General features: G+C 38.6%; 2 protein-coding genes across 12 annotated transcripts in view; one reads left to right on the top strand and one right to left on the bottom strand.

Annotated features, from left to right (window-relative positions):
- Window positions 1-8772, bottom strand: part of LOC138006895 (5-hydroxytryptamine receptor 4-like) — a 36310-nt gene extending 27538 nt beyond the window's left edge. Inside the window, exons 1-5 of one of the 11 annotated variants that reach the window (XM_068853512.1) lie at window positions 7181-8771; window positions 5968-6040; window positions 5071-5186; window positions 3868-4024; window positions 2292-2398 (exon numbers count right to left, since the gene is read on the bottom strand). The gene's annotated coding sequence lies outside the window, so the exon portion shown is untranslated. Of the gene's footprint in view, window positions 1-2291; window positions 2551-3867; window positions 4025-5070; window positions 5187-5967; window positions 6186-7180 lie in introns of those variants that run through there. The other 10 variants (XM_068853514.1, XM_068853511.1, XM_068853516.1 and 7 more) reach the window with 10 other exon arrangements.
- Window positions 8773-12188: 3416 nt separating this feature from the next.
- The window catches only part of LOC138006890 (RYamide receptor-like), a 15894-nt gene continuing 10582 nt past the window's right edge, over window positions 12189-17500 (top strand). Inside the window, exon 1 of the mRNA XM_068853506.1 lies at window positions 12189-12284. The gene's annotated coding sequence lies outside the window, so the exon portion shown is untranslated. The remainder of the gene's footprint in view (window positions 12285-17500) is intronic.

The following is a 17500-nucleotide window of genomic DNA, read 5'->3' as shown; positions in this document are numbered from 1 at the left end:
ATTTGCAGGGGTCGAACAGACTACCTTCCGATTACTTTTTTGGATGCTCTAGCACTGAACTGTAGAAGACTCAAATTTTTAAAAGCTAAGGCTATTATGTGCCTGGCTTAAATTTCCATGTCTGGAAATTTTATCATCCTGATTTTCATGATTTTATATCTTAGCGTAAATAATATGTAATATGTATATAGTATAGCGTATAATTTCTTGTTACATATTAGTTTCATTTAACAGATATCTATTAAGTTTTATTTAACAGATGTAGAGCTACTCTGTAGAAATGCTGTTAATAAATCGTTATTATTATTATTATTATTATTATTATTATTATTATTAAAATTATTATTATTATTATTATTATTATTATTATTATTATTATTATTATTATTATTATTATTATTATTATTATTATTATTATTATTATTAAGCCCAGTTGGCCTTCAAAACGTTTCCGTGACTGATATGGTTGTTTGGTAATATTCAGTGGTTTAATTTCGATTTCCACAAACTTTTGCCTCAACCTTTGATCCATTTTTAAAACAAAGGCAGGCGGAAATCCAGTGTTCCTTGTTTTTTTTAAACCACAAAAGGACAAAACGTTGTTCGTTTCATCTAAGCCGGCAAGAGCAGATAGCGGTCATATTTAACTTCAAGTGATAATAAAACCGAGAAAGGAATTGATAGTCCGTAATGGCGACTGGATTTCCGACTTCGAAGTCCAATTAGCACTTATTTAATGGAGCGTTCTTCCAAATTTATCTCGAAAGTGAGAAAACACGCCCACCATTTTAAACAGTTGTTCATGCGCTCTTTTCAGTTGCACAGAAACAAAAGACGCGGAACCAACATTACGTAACAATTTTTTCGCGAGTCATTTCTTAAATGGATTCACTTTCTCTGTTAATTCTTATGAAAACCTGGAAATATGCGAGGATATCTACAACTCTTTACCATGAAGTCTACGAATAAATGGCAAAACATTATCAGGAAAATGAATCCGTGTAACTGGCAACGAAGTTTTAAAGAAATATGACCCGATTTTGATCGAAAGGAAGTGATGATTTTTGACAGACATTTCGCAATGTTTCTTTACCTAAAGGGCTCAGTATTATGCATCGAAAAAGGCGCTTGGAAAACACCAGCCATTCGGGCAGACGTTGCAGCCATACTTTCAATTATCAGGAAAAGGGATTATCCGTGTGGAAAAGAAACACGAAACGCAGATCAGGCATTTGACTTTCGCACCTGTAGCTTGGTCGAAAACCGGCCTTAATTTTTAATTCTAGCTTTTCATTATGTTTTCTATCAAAGACAAATTGTGGCTTGCCTGAATCGCCACGGGTGTCAGAGCAAAGCTGACCTTACCCAGCAAGATGAAGCAAAGATGACACAGCCGGATTGTGCGGTTGCAGTGTGTGTGATTCAGTGAATATCAAGCTGATTGTGATGTTCAGACTAAACTAACGTTTGATAAGCAAAAGAGTGAGGGGAAAAAAATGTAGAGCCCATATTTATAATACGGTGAAATTTCACCCTTTCAACCAAACTTGCAAAGACCCGGATTGTGCAGAGAGAAACAGCACAACCTAGACTTGATGGAGGCCACCAGTCGGCTATTTAAAAAGAGAGGCGGAGCGCTTAATTTTCAGAGCTAAATGAACCCAGTGAAGTCGCCAAACCGCCTCCATATATACATTTAATCAGTTCCAAAAGAGTGCTTTAGACTGATAAGCGTTGAGGTTTTATTCTTGTGTCGATCAAACGGAACTCCGAGCAAACGGAAAAAGAGGGTAAAAACTGGCAACGAAGGTTTAAGGGAAGTCATGACTTTTGACAGACATTTCACAATGTTTCATTACCTATAAAGGGTTGAAATTTGCATCGAAAACACCAGCCATTCGGGCAGAGGTTGCAGCCACACTTTCAGCCCGTTTAACAAATACCAAATATTGTTAGCTTTAAAGGAATAAATAGCCTTTTTCTTTACTTAAATACCATTATTATCATGCATCACCAAGAAACGAAAACCATATCGTCTTGTACGTATTAAGTTTCACTCAATGATTTTTATTGCAGCGAGTGTGAAAAAATATAACGTTTCCTTTTAAATAAAATAAAGCAAAACAAAAATTGGGAAACTCTGCAATAGCGGAAATAAATAGAAGAAAAGAACACTGAAGCATTCTAGAATAGCAAAGATCTTACGATTCAAATAACAAATCTCTTCATTTCATAGGGTCTGTAAACCTGACTTTAAAACCTACTGCATGTTAAACAAAAATAGTACTTACGATCTCTCCTACGCTTGATTATGAAAACTTCTTTCTAGGATACTGCAGAGTGACTGCAATCTGTTATTCAGCTCGAAGACATAGGGCACTTGGACGATACGAAGTACCTTTAGATTCGACAATGCAGAAAAGGGAAATGTTACCAGCCGGCTGGGATATGTGCGAATCGTGCTCTCTACAAGCTTTCAGATCTACGAGCTTTCATGAAGACACAACAAGCCAATAACAACTTCCGTGCTACTTATGAGATTCAGAAACATCAAGACATAAATGCTGGTTATAAATTATTTAATGATGACATTGAAACTGTAATCCACTCTATATCACTTATAAACCGCTGTTTCGAAACTGAACTGCTGCGGTGAATAATCGAGAATAACACCGAAATATCTACACCTATCACAAATATCCGTGTTTCCTCCTTGCTTTTTTTACTGGTGAATATGGAATCGGATATCAACGAAAATGTTCTAGTTTAAACTGAAGGCCTTGACCGGATATCGTGCAAAATGAAATTAACGATTCGAAGTATTATCCCAGATCGTCACGGTTACCCAAAATTCTGATCTGCAGAATTTCTTACACACTCCAAAAACAATACTAAACAACAACAAAACAAAAAGCACGCAACTGCGATTGAAGCAGCCATATGCCATTAAACTGAATTTGTTAAATATTGTTTTCGTCCAAAATTTGTAGTCAATAGCAGTCGGGTCTTACAGTAAAAGAGAGAGATCTTTACACCAACCTTTTAAAAGTAAAAGAAATGTTATTAAAACATCTATTTTATCTATAAACGCAATACACAAGTACAGATTTGGCAAATAACATGATTCGCTGAGACTGAGGATTTTTCTTAAAAACAAATTTAAATGTGGCCATTCAAATTTTTGTCAAACGACGGATTCTATTGATTTTCTTAATTAACTAAATGTTTTTTTTTATCACCAATGAATTGTCATAGCAAATATGAACAAGCTATAAAATTGATTTTACGAAGCGGATGCTGCACAACGCCGAAGAGAATAATATAATAAACAACGATTGCTCGCTGTGCAGGTGCTTGCATAGCACACGGTCTCTGGGTACTTAGATCAATTCTTGGGTTGTACGTGACGTCACAAAAAAATAAAATACAAAACTAAAGAGCCTTTTGAGTTTTTATCTTAATCAGTTACAAGAGGTTTAAAATATATATCTGGTTGCATGTTTTCAGCTCGGTACCGGCCTTCGTTTCGAAAATAGAGCAGTTTGAATTTCAGAGTTTTCCACAGTGCGTGACATGTTGACGGCTTTCGAAAAACATGCCAGTTGCAAAAAAACATCGATTTCCCTCGTGTTTTTGTGACCTAAACAGCCAATATACTAGGAGACGTGTCTATACGAATGTTTGCTAGCTCATTATACAGAAAAAAGTGTTAAAGACAGCCAAACTAAATTCGAGATGTTTCTACAGGTTTCCGGCCGCCATGTTGGTGTACTGCAGCAGACACCAACATGGCGCCTCCATACTAAACTCTACAAATTTGAGTAATAAATTTCGCCGAATAAATCAAATATGGAATATCGCACAGACCTGAGACTTGGAACGGTTGTTTATTTATTCCTCTTCTATAACATCTCCATTTCTTGACTCAATTACTTAAATGGTAAGCGATTTATGTTTTCACTTGCGTGACGTGCAACCAAAGAATCTCTCATTTGAATCTCTCAGCACCAAGGAAAAACAAACCCTGTGCAGAGTGACACAGGTTCCCCAAACTGAAATTGTTGAATCACTATAAGCTAAAATAGACAGAGTGGGAGCAAAGATATGAACATTCCATAAAAGTTATTTCTTAACGTCCTTGGGAAATGGACTTACATACGTAGGGCAGTTACAAAGGACCACTTCAAGGGAGTGACACGAAATTTGTCTTCTCCTTTGTAAATATTTTTCTTGTCCATTTGTAAATAGCTTTTAATTGTCGTCAAGGTGTTCAGTTTCCTTTGATTCAGTTCTTTAATTATTTATCCAATGTAAACTAAAACTCTGGCATATTTTTCGTTCACGGGATAAAATTGGGATCCAGAGAAGCGCGACTGGTACTTTCTGATAGTCTTAATATCGCGGTGTTCTCCAAGGGACTCCCATCGACTTTCGCCTCAGAGAGAAAAGGAAGAATGAGATATTTTTCATGCCTTTATGACAAGCATCAACCTGGCGTTTGACATACGCCGTTTCATATTAAGGCGATGGCATAAAATCCCTCTAATACCTCGAAGGAGACACTAAGTTTTATCTTATCTCACCGAACCAATCCCAAAAGGGGAATCTTTGTTTACATTTTTTGCCTCATTAGTACAAGGCTATCGTTTTCTAATCACTCAGCCGAGATTAAGGACGGTGCGTACTATTGTTATTGCGCATATGTTCTGCGCATCTTCAGATACTCGGGTTTCCTATCGGTCATGCTAATTAATGCAGGGATATTTTTGCGCGGTTTAAAACTATGCAGAGAAAGTAGATCTTCGTAACTACTCTTGGTATCCAAAAAGAAAATTGGGGGCAACCATGCATTCTTTAAAGATAACTAAGCTTCAATTTGAGAAAGAGCGCCATACATTGTTTTGTATTTTAGAGCTTTTTACAAGTATTGTTCATGAATTATCTTTGAAAAATGCGTTGTTACCCGCAATTTTCTTTTGGGATTTCGTTAACACTTGTTAAGATTCACCTTACCTGCATAATCATAAATCGGGGCAAAAGTAGGTATCGTCCTTAAAGAACCTTACTCACCCAGTTTACATTACGCGCCCATATTACTTCGCCATTTTCAGGGTCCCCGAAACTCTGAATTCTATGACTGTGTAAAGTAATCTGTTTCCATCGGACATCAAATGGGCTTCATAATTCTGTTTTCCATTGAAAAATAATATATGTATTTTAGAATTTGAGTTTCTAATATTATTTATGTATTACTTGCCCTTCGCAACATCTTATCGAGGGGAGACGGAATCGTTGTTGAAGCATCTGCTCTTGGAATGACAGCGTAGAGTACCGAAATTGGGAATTCTTCGATTAACGGCTGGAATGATCAGAATTAATGTCATATCATTTCTGGAAAATGAAGAAAAACTTCTTGGACTACACTGTAAGGAATCACGAACAGCAAATCCACCGTAGGATCGATAATTTTGTTAAAATATTGTTGTGCGTGTCTACCGCTCAGGCTGCCGGCAATGAGCAAAGAGGCAACTTAAGTCTTCAGCAAACATTTGAATACTAATCTCCATCACAATCAGTAAAAAGCTTTTATCCATTGCTGTTGATTTCATTTTCTCGCTTATAATAAAACTGCGTTTTGTCAAAGCAAGCTTGTGTGTGACACTTTCATTCTTGGTCTGGAAATGTTGAAAACTATAGAGGTCAGAAGGTCAGCTTGGGCTTATTTACAGAAAGGAGAAATTGTTGTTGGATTCAACACCCGTTTGAAGACTAGGTAGACTTTAAAAAGAAGAAATTCTTGGAATGTAGAAGAAAAGCATTTCATGTAATGCTACAACTGTGTATTGCGCGCGCCATACTGAAGAAACTGTCTTTATTTGACTTTATACTCGCACTCGCGAGTCGCTAACCGCTCGCATTAAGCTTATTTATCAAGTACCGCGCTAGCAGCGAATTAAGCTATCTCACCTTGTTGTTTCCATTGCGAACGTCTGGGGTATAATACTTGTGGGTTGCTTGTTGATTATTTATTAAGGTCCAGCTAAAAGTTCGAACAATTGCAACTTAGTACCACTCATAGAAATTGTATTTCCCTCTTGAATTCACCGCAGACGTAGCTCCACGCTTCGAAAGCGCTCGAAATGAAGGTATTCTGCTGTTTTTCTGATCGAAATCCAGTTAAGCGTTTTTTTTTTATTTTCCTGACAAAATTGTTCTAATTTTTCTCTCGAGTGCAAAAATATCTTAACGAAAACTTGCCCATATATGGAAGTGTAGACGCTCCAAATTCCCGGATAACAAGAACAACAAAGGCACGCAATGTAAAGTGGGTGAGTAAGTTTCTTTAAAGCACTGAATATTAAAAGCGCATTACATAATGAGCTATCTCTGAAAAATTGAACCCGATGTACCAGATAAAGTCTGAGCTATGATGCTTTGATTTTTCGAAATTTTACAACGAATCTATATGGGATCAATAGCGCCTTTGCCCCCTTTATCAGTCTGTGATGACTATAAATAACTGGCTCTGTGTCAAAGCTAAAAGGAAAGTTCTTTTACCTTTTGAACGGTCAATTTGTTAAGAGCATGATGTTTTCGTGAGAAAACTCGTATAATGAATGAAACAAACAACGACGTGAGCAAAGATTCCCTTATAAATAAGTGAAGGCCAACTGTGATTACCTCAAGAGTTAATCAATAGACCCTTTCAAGGTTAACGCCGCCATTTTGCCAGGGGTGCAAAACAAATGGGGCGAACGCGCGGCCAAGGGTAAAATGCAAATGTCTGACTCGTAGCGTTGCGGAAAAAAACTACGAATGCACATCGCACTGACGTATTTTTGTCGCTGAAACTATCCTGTTTGACTCGTGTATATATTTTCCTACAATTTCAACGTTGGTGGAATCGGCAAAACATCCGTTTTGATGCCTCGACAAGCAGAAGAAGTTCTTCAATACGACGACTTCCTCGGTTGGACTGTCTCGTCGCTCAAGGATTTTCTTTCCCTAAGAGGCCTCAAACAAACCGGCCGAAAGCCTGAGCTTGTTGCTAGAGCGTTTGGTGCGTACGAACTCAATGCACCAGTGAAGTTCTCCGAAGAACAAATTTATCAGCAGATAAAGGAAGAATACTCTCGGAGGTTGACTTCAAATAGAATAAAAAGCGATCCAAACAACATACCTTATGACGCTTGGATTGATGACGGTAAATTGTTCGGTTATATTTTGAAAACCAAAGCTGTGGATGTGGAATATATTGGAAAATATAAAGACCAGAAAGCTTATTCGTATTGGATGAGTGGCTTTGTGGACACGAGCGTGTTTTGGCATGATAACAAATTATTGAACCATGTCGCTATTTGCATTTTATGCTCTGGCCGCGCACTCGCCCCAGGTGTTTTGCAACCCCGGCAAAATGGCGGCGTTAACCTTGAAAGGGTCTATTGACGGCCACAACTGACCACGTTTATTACCTGTTCAAGTTCCGGTGAATAGCCTCTTGTATCGCCCCCTCATCATTTCCATTTTCATCAACAGTGAAACTGGATTTGCGGTAACATATTTTCAAGCGGCTCACGCCGTATTTGACCTGAAACGAAATACATAAGTGGCATTAAAAGAAATGCAACTACGACAGGATTGTTATTCACCTGGTTAGAGCAGTGGACTGAAAACGAATCGATTTAGCCGGCATCCTGTCACATTAAAGGAGGGCTATGTCACGACAGTACAGTTCGCTTTGCGTAGTTTTACCAATTACGCGCACGTTCTCGCTGTGCCACCTGAAAATTAATTTTAATACAACACATGACAAGAGAAAAATGAATGTCAGTCGAGCATACGAAATTTAAGTTACAAACATAAGCAGGAGCCCATATTAACCCTCTGAGTCAACCCTTTCCCGTATCTTTCTATTTTTAGAAGCACCTCGCAGGGGGCTTTAGTGGGTGCTTTCACAATAGCCAATCATAAGAGACCTACAGTCAGCTACTTATTACATCACATACGTCAAAATATAGTAGTTCTAAAAATAGAAAGATACAGGAAAGGGTTGACTCAAGGGTACAATACAAATGGAAGCTCCGGGTAATGGGCTCCTGACAGATAAACTTGGAAAAACTGTTAGGATGAACAGTTTTCAGAAATAGCTTTCAACTTTCTTTAATTTTGATCATCCCAGACAGGTGCGGGATTGGGGAAAACTAATTTATTATATAAAAAAACGAGGCATTAGACAATGTGCTCATTTGATTTTTTCAACGTGCAAGGTGGTTTTCTGCAATGGGTCCTTTGCAGCTGGCGATCGCATGGTACAAAAACCGCCATACTGGATAGCAAAAAATGAGCACTGGGACATCGAAAACAAAGAGAAATTAAATTAAGTCGCTTTGTTTCAGATGTACCAGTGCGCAATTTGCTCTTCAGTATGTGATCGCCAGCTGCAAACTGAAGGCCCATTCCGCACAGTGGTAGAGTGGCCCATCTCTGCCTTTTTTTGTATTTGCTATTTTATTGAAACCTTCCTGTCGATGTGAAATTAGTTATTTTTATCTTTCGCTTGATTTGGTGTACAGTTTCCATTCCCTTTTGTGACACAGACCCTTTTAAAAGTGCTTATATCAAGAGTGAATTAGATTTAGGGCTGTCCACAAGGTGCTCCAATTTTCTCAAAAAGTTGCTCAAAAATTGCTCAGAAGTTGCTTTTTTTCTATTTTGGTGTAAGAGGCTGATTATTAACTAAAATCAGGAGACCATTACCCTGAGCTTCCATCTGTATTGTACCCTTGAGTCAACCCTGTCCAGTGTCTTTCTACTTTTAGAACTACTACATTTTGACGTATGTGACGAATGTGCCATATGTGACTGAGAACATACCTGAAGTGGTTCACATACAACACATACGTATGTGACGTAATAAATGGCTGACCATAGTCTCTTATGATTGGCCAATGTGAAAACACCCAGTAAAACCCCCCTGCAAGGTGCTTCTAAAAATAGAAAGATACAGGAAAGGGTTGACTCAGAGGTTTAATATGGAAGATGGAGGCTCCGGGTAATGGGCTCCTGCTAAAATGAAGATGTTCATGAAGAATTTCGCTTTGCATAGATGCCAGATACATATTGCATATTGATCTCATTATAATTGTGTGTAAGTTTAAGTTTTACATTGCTATCTTCTCTCAACCCACATCCCAAAATCTGATTCTCTTTATTGGCGTCCTCATATTACAATTATTACTAGATAAATAATCACATGATGGTATTTAAACAAACGTTGCTAATATACTTATTTGATACATAAAGTATCTCTGACGTACATGACTCATTTGCTATATAAAAACATATTCTTGTCTTTGAACTCCTTAACTCTATCAAACGAGGACACATTTGGATCGACTGAACCACGCACGTTTCTCTTCTTTTCCGCTGGATTAGTTTGCACCTTTCTTTGCCGGGAAATACCAGCTTTTTCTGGAGTACTCAACCTATCTCCAGCACTAGCTGCTATTTCTAAAGGATCTGAATATTCATCATGGTCACTCGAGCATGGACTATCATTCAGCACCGCCATTTTGAATTTTTTACCATATCCGCTGACCCTTGTAAAACTACCACAGGCAGACTACCACTAGCCATACTCTCCAGAGCAGGGATAGTGTCGGATGTTTGCAAAAGGTATATCAAAGCAACCAATGTCCAATATCAGAACTTTAATAGGCGCTTTGAAGTTGTGAAATGTCTTAAAAAGAAAGAAACCTGTTCAAAACAGAAGATTGTTGCTCGAAATCCGAATAGTTGCTCGAAATCAGAAAAGTTGCTCAGAAGCGGCCGAGCAACTTATGGACAGCCCTAATTAGGATTAGAGTGTTGTTATGACATTGGTGGGCTCCCCAGCACAGTCAAAAATGAGTCCATTTTTTGAATACCCGTTCCCGCGAAAATCAGTTGTAATGTCCCTGGAAAAAAAAAAAAACACGGCAGAAGCAGTCACGCGTGACATTGCTTCTTCTGATTTGGCGGCCCTTTGTATGATTCGCGTGCAAAGTGTATCTAAAAATAACTCCATTTGTGACTGTCTTGGGGCAAGACCGCAAAGTGATAGATCAATACTTTTATCTAATTCACTCTTGCATTTATCACATATGAGCATTTTTGCTAAAGCCCCGTCTACATGAGCAATTTTTATGCGACAATTTTTATTTGCTCGTGAAGACGACGAGGAAATTTGGCTAACTTTTGTGTCACAAATGTATCTGCTGAAAAGCTGGCGTCTTAAAAGTTGTCAAATACGAAAAATTGCTTGTGTAGGCGACTCATAAAATGCGGCAAATTTCTGCCTCTTTGAGAGTACCATTGGAGAACGACCAGGCAACCTCGCCTTGTTTCTGCGTTATCTCTGATGTCCAAAGGCATTCATTGCTGACCCAGTAACTGCGAATTGTCAACAATTATTTGTAGTGCTATCTACACGATCAAATGTATTTGCCACGTAAAAATTGCTCGTGTACACCAGGCTTAATCACGGTTAACATCCTCTAATGTTGGACAAAATTCAATGATTGGCTCCCACCTCATACCGTCGCCTTTAAAAGGTCACGATGGGTCCTTTACCTTAAAGATCATTCGCGCTCAAATTTCATTTATCTCACCGCGATGATATTGTCTTGAAGATCATTTTAAGTGATGTGCCGCATAAACGACGCAAGAACACGGCCAATTAAATATCATGTAAAAAGAGTGGTGACAAACATATAATTGACAGGCCTGTTTTTAATGTTGCAACCGGTCTCCCTCTCAAATTAATTAATACAAAATACTATAATTTGTAAATACTACACTTTATTTTCGGATGTACTGAGCTCCACAAGAAATTCCGGAAGATCCTACTAAAAATTCGTTTTAGACTTAGAAAGGTTATCACCGTTTTTTTCCTCCATGATGTTAATTGCCAAAATGATTGAAAAGGAACTTTTACGGTACCTTTTTGAAAATGAATATTAATTCCTTGTCTTTTCCTGCAACCTATTCAGTACTCTTACCAACACAAAATCCGCGTCTGTGCCCTTTCTTCAGTCTTGGTTCTTTTGTTTCCCATCCTATACCCTTGTCAGCAGCGATCAGGCAAAGCCATGGATCTCCAGGAGTATGCATGGCCACTCACCACTCAAATCCTTACCTTACCACCTATTAAGAGGAAAGCCGGGATGTAGTCAGTTTTCAATTTCATATTTCATACCGGTTAATGTAAACATACATCTTTACACAGTTGAAATCATTTTACGTATAATACATGTGTTCTTAATAATTTCAGAAATTTAGTGAAAGATTGCCCATATTGGTTAATAATTTTTCTTCTTTTTTGTAAATTTTGAGCCAACTTAATAAAGCTTTAAAAAAGTGAAAGGTTAACAGTTGCTTGCTTGTTCAAAAGCAAAGGCTTTAACTTTGGTATCATTCTTGTAAAGGCGTTCTTTCAGTTGACTGGATCCTGGTAGTTCTTACCGCGGTCACATCAATGCGCTAACTGGTTTGCCAGGACTCCGAACTCTATTGACTTGCTTCCAAAATGGAGACTCCAATTGCCAGAGCAAAATGGCCATTAACTCAAGATCAATATACCGAAAGTATACTTCTTTACTAAATTCAAGAGTGATTTGTAAAGTGATTTGTAATGTGGAGAACGGATACATAAAACGCGAAAGGAACCAGATCCAGAGATTTCACCTTAAGATAAAGGGTCATCTCAAACAAAAATGATAAAATGAGGGCCTTGCGTACAGGCAGACAATTGAGGGAAAACACCACAACCGCCAAGGAGAATTCTATTACACACCCCTTTCCAAAACCCCAAAGAAATTAAAGGAGTCTTTGTAGTTACCAAAGGCGGTTTTCTCCTAGACAGAGGAAACGTTACCTTAAAGCCACAGCTGAAGATAATCACAACAGGTTTCCTGCTGATATGTGAATGCGAGTTTCCCTTGGTATGTGTGATGACTTGCAATTATCTTTCTAATCAGCGCCATGATACTGCTGCACTGCCTGCACGTCTAAGAACCGAGGATTGATTGCTCGACAGTTGACCTCATTGGTTACGTTTGCTTCATAAATTGGCTTAACGCTTTGAAATTACTACATGATCGCACAACGAGTTATTCTAGTCGTCAAATAGGCCTCGAGAGAACAAAGCTCACCGAGTTTTTGTGCGAGCATCACTTGTTTTACTAACAACGGATTTCCTTTTCCTAGTAGTTCTTGCTGTTCCAGCTGTGGACCTTAAGTTAAAGGTAAGAGTCTAATAATTTTTTGACTTGGTTTGATAGTTTTACAGAGCCCTTTTTCGACTTGAGCTGTAAGCTTGTTATTCACACTGGAAATACTGGCTTCTAGCGCCCCTCTATTTAAATTTCGTTATCACCGATGAAATGAGATCGAAGTACTTTTGTGAAGTACAACGGACTTGATTTATCAGATTGGTCAAGATATTCATAAGAGTATAACACGCGATAATGTTTAAGTTGTGGGAAGATTTTGGACGGGATCAAGACAGGAAATCTTGGAGACCACACTCTCTATCCCATTTCAGTTCCATATTTCGTTTTATCAGAAAATATTGAATTTATTTCCTCGACTGTGAACACTTGGTTTGGATCAAAGGACGACACGACATTCCCATGATGTGGAAAATTAAATCGCGTTTTGATTTAGCTATACGATCATTTCGCAACGAAATCGTGATAATCTCTTCCGAGAAGCTTTAAAAATTCGGATTGCTAAGCCTTGGGATTTGATATGTCATAATTGACATTTAATATGCAATCATGAAGTGTGTCCTCTTAAGATAAACACGAAATAAGTTTTTTGCCTTTCTTCAGTCAAACCCGGCCGGCTTTTTGCGGTTAGAAAGGTCAATGTTTCCGTAGGTGGGGAGGGGGAGGGAGAAGGAGTCATCACACGCCTTGGTAAAAAGCTATTAGAAGTCAGTTGGTAAACACACTCCGTATACCGTCATAGAAACCTTACACATGCGTACATGTCTCATCCATCACGACCCCACAAGCTTGGCAGCTTTAACTCTTATCGTGTATACGTAAAGGCAAAATTTTTCATCCATCATTGGCCTCATTCGTACAACTGCTTTTATCTGTTCTATGGGAGCTCTAGGCGGTAGCATGACAACGGCAACTCCACAATTCCCTAACAACGGCAACGCCACGAATTAAATAAAAAAAAAAAAAAAACCGTGCTGCATGCTGCGGCATGCATTTTGGTACATTTCTTCTCACCCCCTCGTCCCTTTTTGGTCCCCTGTATCGACCTGTTAAGTCTTACGGTGGGCAGACACGAGGGGTCATGTTGCAGCGGACAAAAAGGTGAGGCGACATGCATTAGGGTCGTGTAGCGGGGACATGTAGCCGGGACAAAATCACAACATTTTCAACAAGTTGAACTTCATGGGACACGTCGAGGGGACAAACTAACCCCCAAATTGGCATTGCACAGTTATAAAGTGTCAGTTCCCACGAGGGGACATGTCACTGCAACATATCCCTGAAACATGTACCCGCAACATTTTCATGTGTGTGAACATCTTGTGATTTTGTCCCTGTTACATGTCCCCGCTACTAGTCCCTGCTAAATGTCGCCTCAGTGTACACTACACAAGTTTTTTGTCGCTGCAACATGTGCCTGCAACCTGACCCCTCGTGCCTGTCCACCTTTACGCCTGCTAGGATTCATAACAACGTGAAATCTGCAATTTTTAAGATTTTGACAACATCGTGAGAAAGCAAAGTCAACCTATCGTTTTCTATATCTACTATATTTGCTTCAATGATTCTTATCAATCCAGCAGTTGGATAAGAAAACATAATTACTTTAAGCCAACTCATGAATACAAATGATAGACAAAATATTAAGATAAACAGACAACAAGATAACATTTACAGGAAATAGTGTATTTATATTTAGAGAGTGAGTATAAGGACCATCCAAATAGCAGTGGCTGATCGCAACAAAATACAACTTTCACGTAGCATCAGAAAGAGCTCGTTTTTCATGATAAAAATATTACTTCATGCGCTGACCTGAACAATTAAAGAGTTTAAGAGTTAAGTATATACAGAGTTCAGTCTAGGGCGCTCTCCTTTTGTAAGAACTGGCCGGCCAGACCTGTCAGTTTGCAAAGAAAATTCAACAATCTGAAGGAACACTTGCATGCCAGGAGCGCATGAGTAGGAGCCTCCCAATGCATTATATCCTTGAGTCAACCTTTGCTCGTATCCTTCTATTTTTAGAACTAATCCTTCAGTAGGAAACTCACATTTACAACAATTTACATCAATTCGCAAAATTGGCATACATTGTTTTTTGCTATTTTTGTCTTTGTTCCACAATAACTTTATTCTGATTGGCCATTCTAAACATGCAGTGTGTGCAGAGCCGAAGAACTCGTGGCGTTCAAAAATAGAAAGATACGAGCAAAGGTTGACTCATAGGGCTTGTATAGGAGAGGCAAACTCCTACTCATGCGCTCCTGTTGCATGCATGATAATCCTCACATTATGATGGAGAAATATATATCATCCTGCAAGGAGTTTTGTTAATTTGAAGCCGCTGTGGAGTTAGTCCTCCCAAATGTCCAGTCTGGCCGGTCAGTTCTGTCATATGGAAGCCTCCTTAGTGTGTTACCTTATGAACTCACAGCAAAAGATAATTCTCTGGGGAAAGAGTTTCAAGGGCAAGAGCCAGTAGTAGGTTACTATGCCGACATCGTGAAACACGAACAAGATGGATAATTACAATTATTATTCATTCAAAATATTTCTCCGTTTTTGATTGGTTAAAACCACACGCATAATTCACCATGACCAGCTGCTGTTCATCAAATTTGGAAAGAAACTTCGTCATATTGAATCAATGACGTCAAAAGTGCAGCCCGCTGCAGATTATTGAACCGTTGACCGAAAAAAGCTGGGGACGAGATTGTGTTATTTTTGTTGAGCAGAAGAATGGCTGCGAGTAGGTTTAGAAGTTTGAGCGAAGAAAATATTTTGAATGAATAATAAAGCAATTATTGAATTCGGCTTTCGCAGAATATGAAGATTTCTGCAGATCTCGGAGGTTGGTATCCACCTCGGCCTTCGTGGATAACACCCTCCTCGACCTGCAGAATTCTTCATATCCTATTCAGCCTCAGTCAATAATTGCTAAATCTTTGATGTACGATGGCCGTAAGTAACATACCCCCTTCCCCTTAATAGTCTACTTTATGACCAATTATAGACCCCATCTTTGTCAATTTTGGGTAAATGTAATTTTAGCGACCCCAACTTAGTCACTGTCTGTTTATGAATAAACCTTACATAAAGACTTTTCAATTGTAATTTCAAAACGGAATGTAATGCGACTAGTAAATATTAAATCAACAGTGCTACAGTTCTTTCTGTAACAACTTTTTTTACCGCAAATCTTTCCATTTTTAAATCCCGCTAGCAATATTTTGTTTTTACCCCCAAAATCCCGACAATTTGTAACCCCATTCTAGAAACTCTGTCGTGAACTCTGTTGAAAATGCAACCCCATTATAGTCAATCCAGTCGTGAAAATGCGACCCCGTCCAGCGGCACATTTCCATTAGACCACTAATAGGAAGTACCCCGTGCAGAATTACACCACAATGCAGATGAAAAGAATACCTCACGTGAAAATGAAAAGACTTTTTCAGAAGAGAGGCTTGGTGGTGAAATTTGGGAATTTATGGTAAGCACGCATAAGCCTATGCTAGTTAATTATTTTTTAACAAAAGGTTTTGTGTCGAACGGTGCAGACAAATTACATCATAAACACTGCACTGTTCATGATTCTGCATAAATTATGCCTTTCAGCAAGTTATACCACGTTACTGTCACTCGTATCGGTTCACAAATCAAGCGACAATAGCCCTTTTTTCACGGTTAGTTTTTCTCATTTGCATTACAGTGTAAATCTAACGTGGATGCAAGGCAATTTCGGGTTAAAACTACAAAATAGCCCGAAATTGCCTCACATACATGCTATATTATATCGTCATGCAAACGAGAAAAACTAACCGTCAAAAGGTCTATTGTACAACAATCACACAAGCTGATAGCGCACGTGATATTTGACATAAAAATGAATCTCTGTAGTACTCCACCCTCGTTACCTGAGCAATCGGACGGAGACGGTTAAAGGTTACACATTGACAGATTGCGTAAGGACTCCTACCAGACGTAATTTTGGATAAGAACAGCTTCCAGCAACTACAATCGATAAGAAGCCTTTAATAATTGGATAAATGATTTGTGATAACAAATGATCCGTGTAATTAGTCACGTTTTATTCCGAAGTAAAGGAAAAAAACAAAAACCACGCATGAAATTTTCAAAATAAGTGTTTCGAAACTTTGGAGCAATATTGAACGAGAAAATTATGAAAAGCTCGCTTTGACATGTTTTTGGTTCATCCTGATCATTTCATTTCTCTAATCAGCTGAGCTGTTTAATTTCACATGAACAAGGACACGTCAGAACACTAGGGTAATCAATAATAGTAACAATAGCAATTACGTTGTCGGAGATTAAATACACCTACGGAGCAATAGGAGTAAGCGAAGCACAGCTGATAGCAGGGCCATCCAACGATAATTTGTCAATCTGTTCTAAGAATTTCGGTCCTACGTTGCCAAAGAGCCATGAAATTCTTTACTAAAACATCAACTAAAAGATTCACAACCATTGAAAAGTAGTCCCTTTCGTTTTCGGAAGGGATATTTTTTGCAGCTTTCCGGATGAGGAAATGGCTTGGTGGGAAGTTCTTAGAAGGTAACGTTTCTGAAATGAAGATAACGTTCCCTCAATTTTTCGAAAATCAAATTATTGTAGGTGATAAAAACATCTCTTTACGCGGTCTTTATACATTACAAGGAGCCATTTTATCGTTGGGTGCCCTTGTAATGTATTCAATGGAATCCGCTTGTGTTATTGTATCACATGCAAATAAGGTTCTTACACTTTTGGATCTTGTCCTCACGATTTTATACTGTAATTATGTCTATGTCTTCCTATTAGTCTTCGGTGCCACGGACTCTGCTTCGTGTCTTAAAGTTATTGCCTCTGCTAACCGGCAATCAGCATAGCTGTAACAAAAGGTTTTCTCGAAAACTCATGACGAATAAAGAGACAGTCATTCCGCCTGAGAGAGCTTATGCGTAGTTGTCAAGAACAGTTAACAATGGCTCGCCGAACTAACGTTTTGATCCACATTTCAGCTTCTTAAGGAAGCCTCTCTCGAAGGGACATGGTAAAATTCGCCAGTTATAACATGGGACAAACAGTCCACCAAATGCAAAGTTTGTATGAAAATTTCGCCGACAAATAACTTATGCCACATTTCTTTGAAATCTGCACGTTTGAATTTAGGAGGGCAGGATTGAAGGGGAGCAAGAATAGCCGGCAAGAAGGCTCTTTGGCGTTGAAAATGG

The sequence above is a fragment of the Montipora foliosa genome, chromosome 6, assembly GCF_036669935.1.
Source record: "Montipora foliosa isolate CH-2021 chromosome 6, ASM3666993v2, whole genome shotgun sequence".
In the NCBI taxonomy this organism is placed as follows: Eukaryota; Metazoa; Cnidaria; class Anthozoa; order Scleractinia; family Acroporidae; genus Montipora; species Montipora foliosa.
This window is presented reverse-complemented; position numbering and strand designations above follow the sequence as displayed.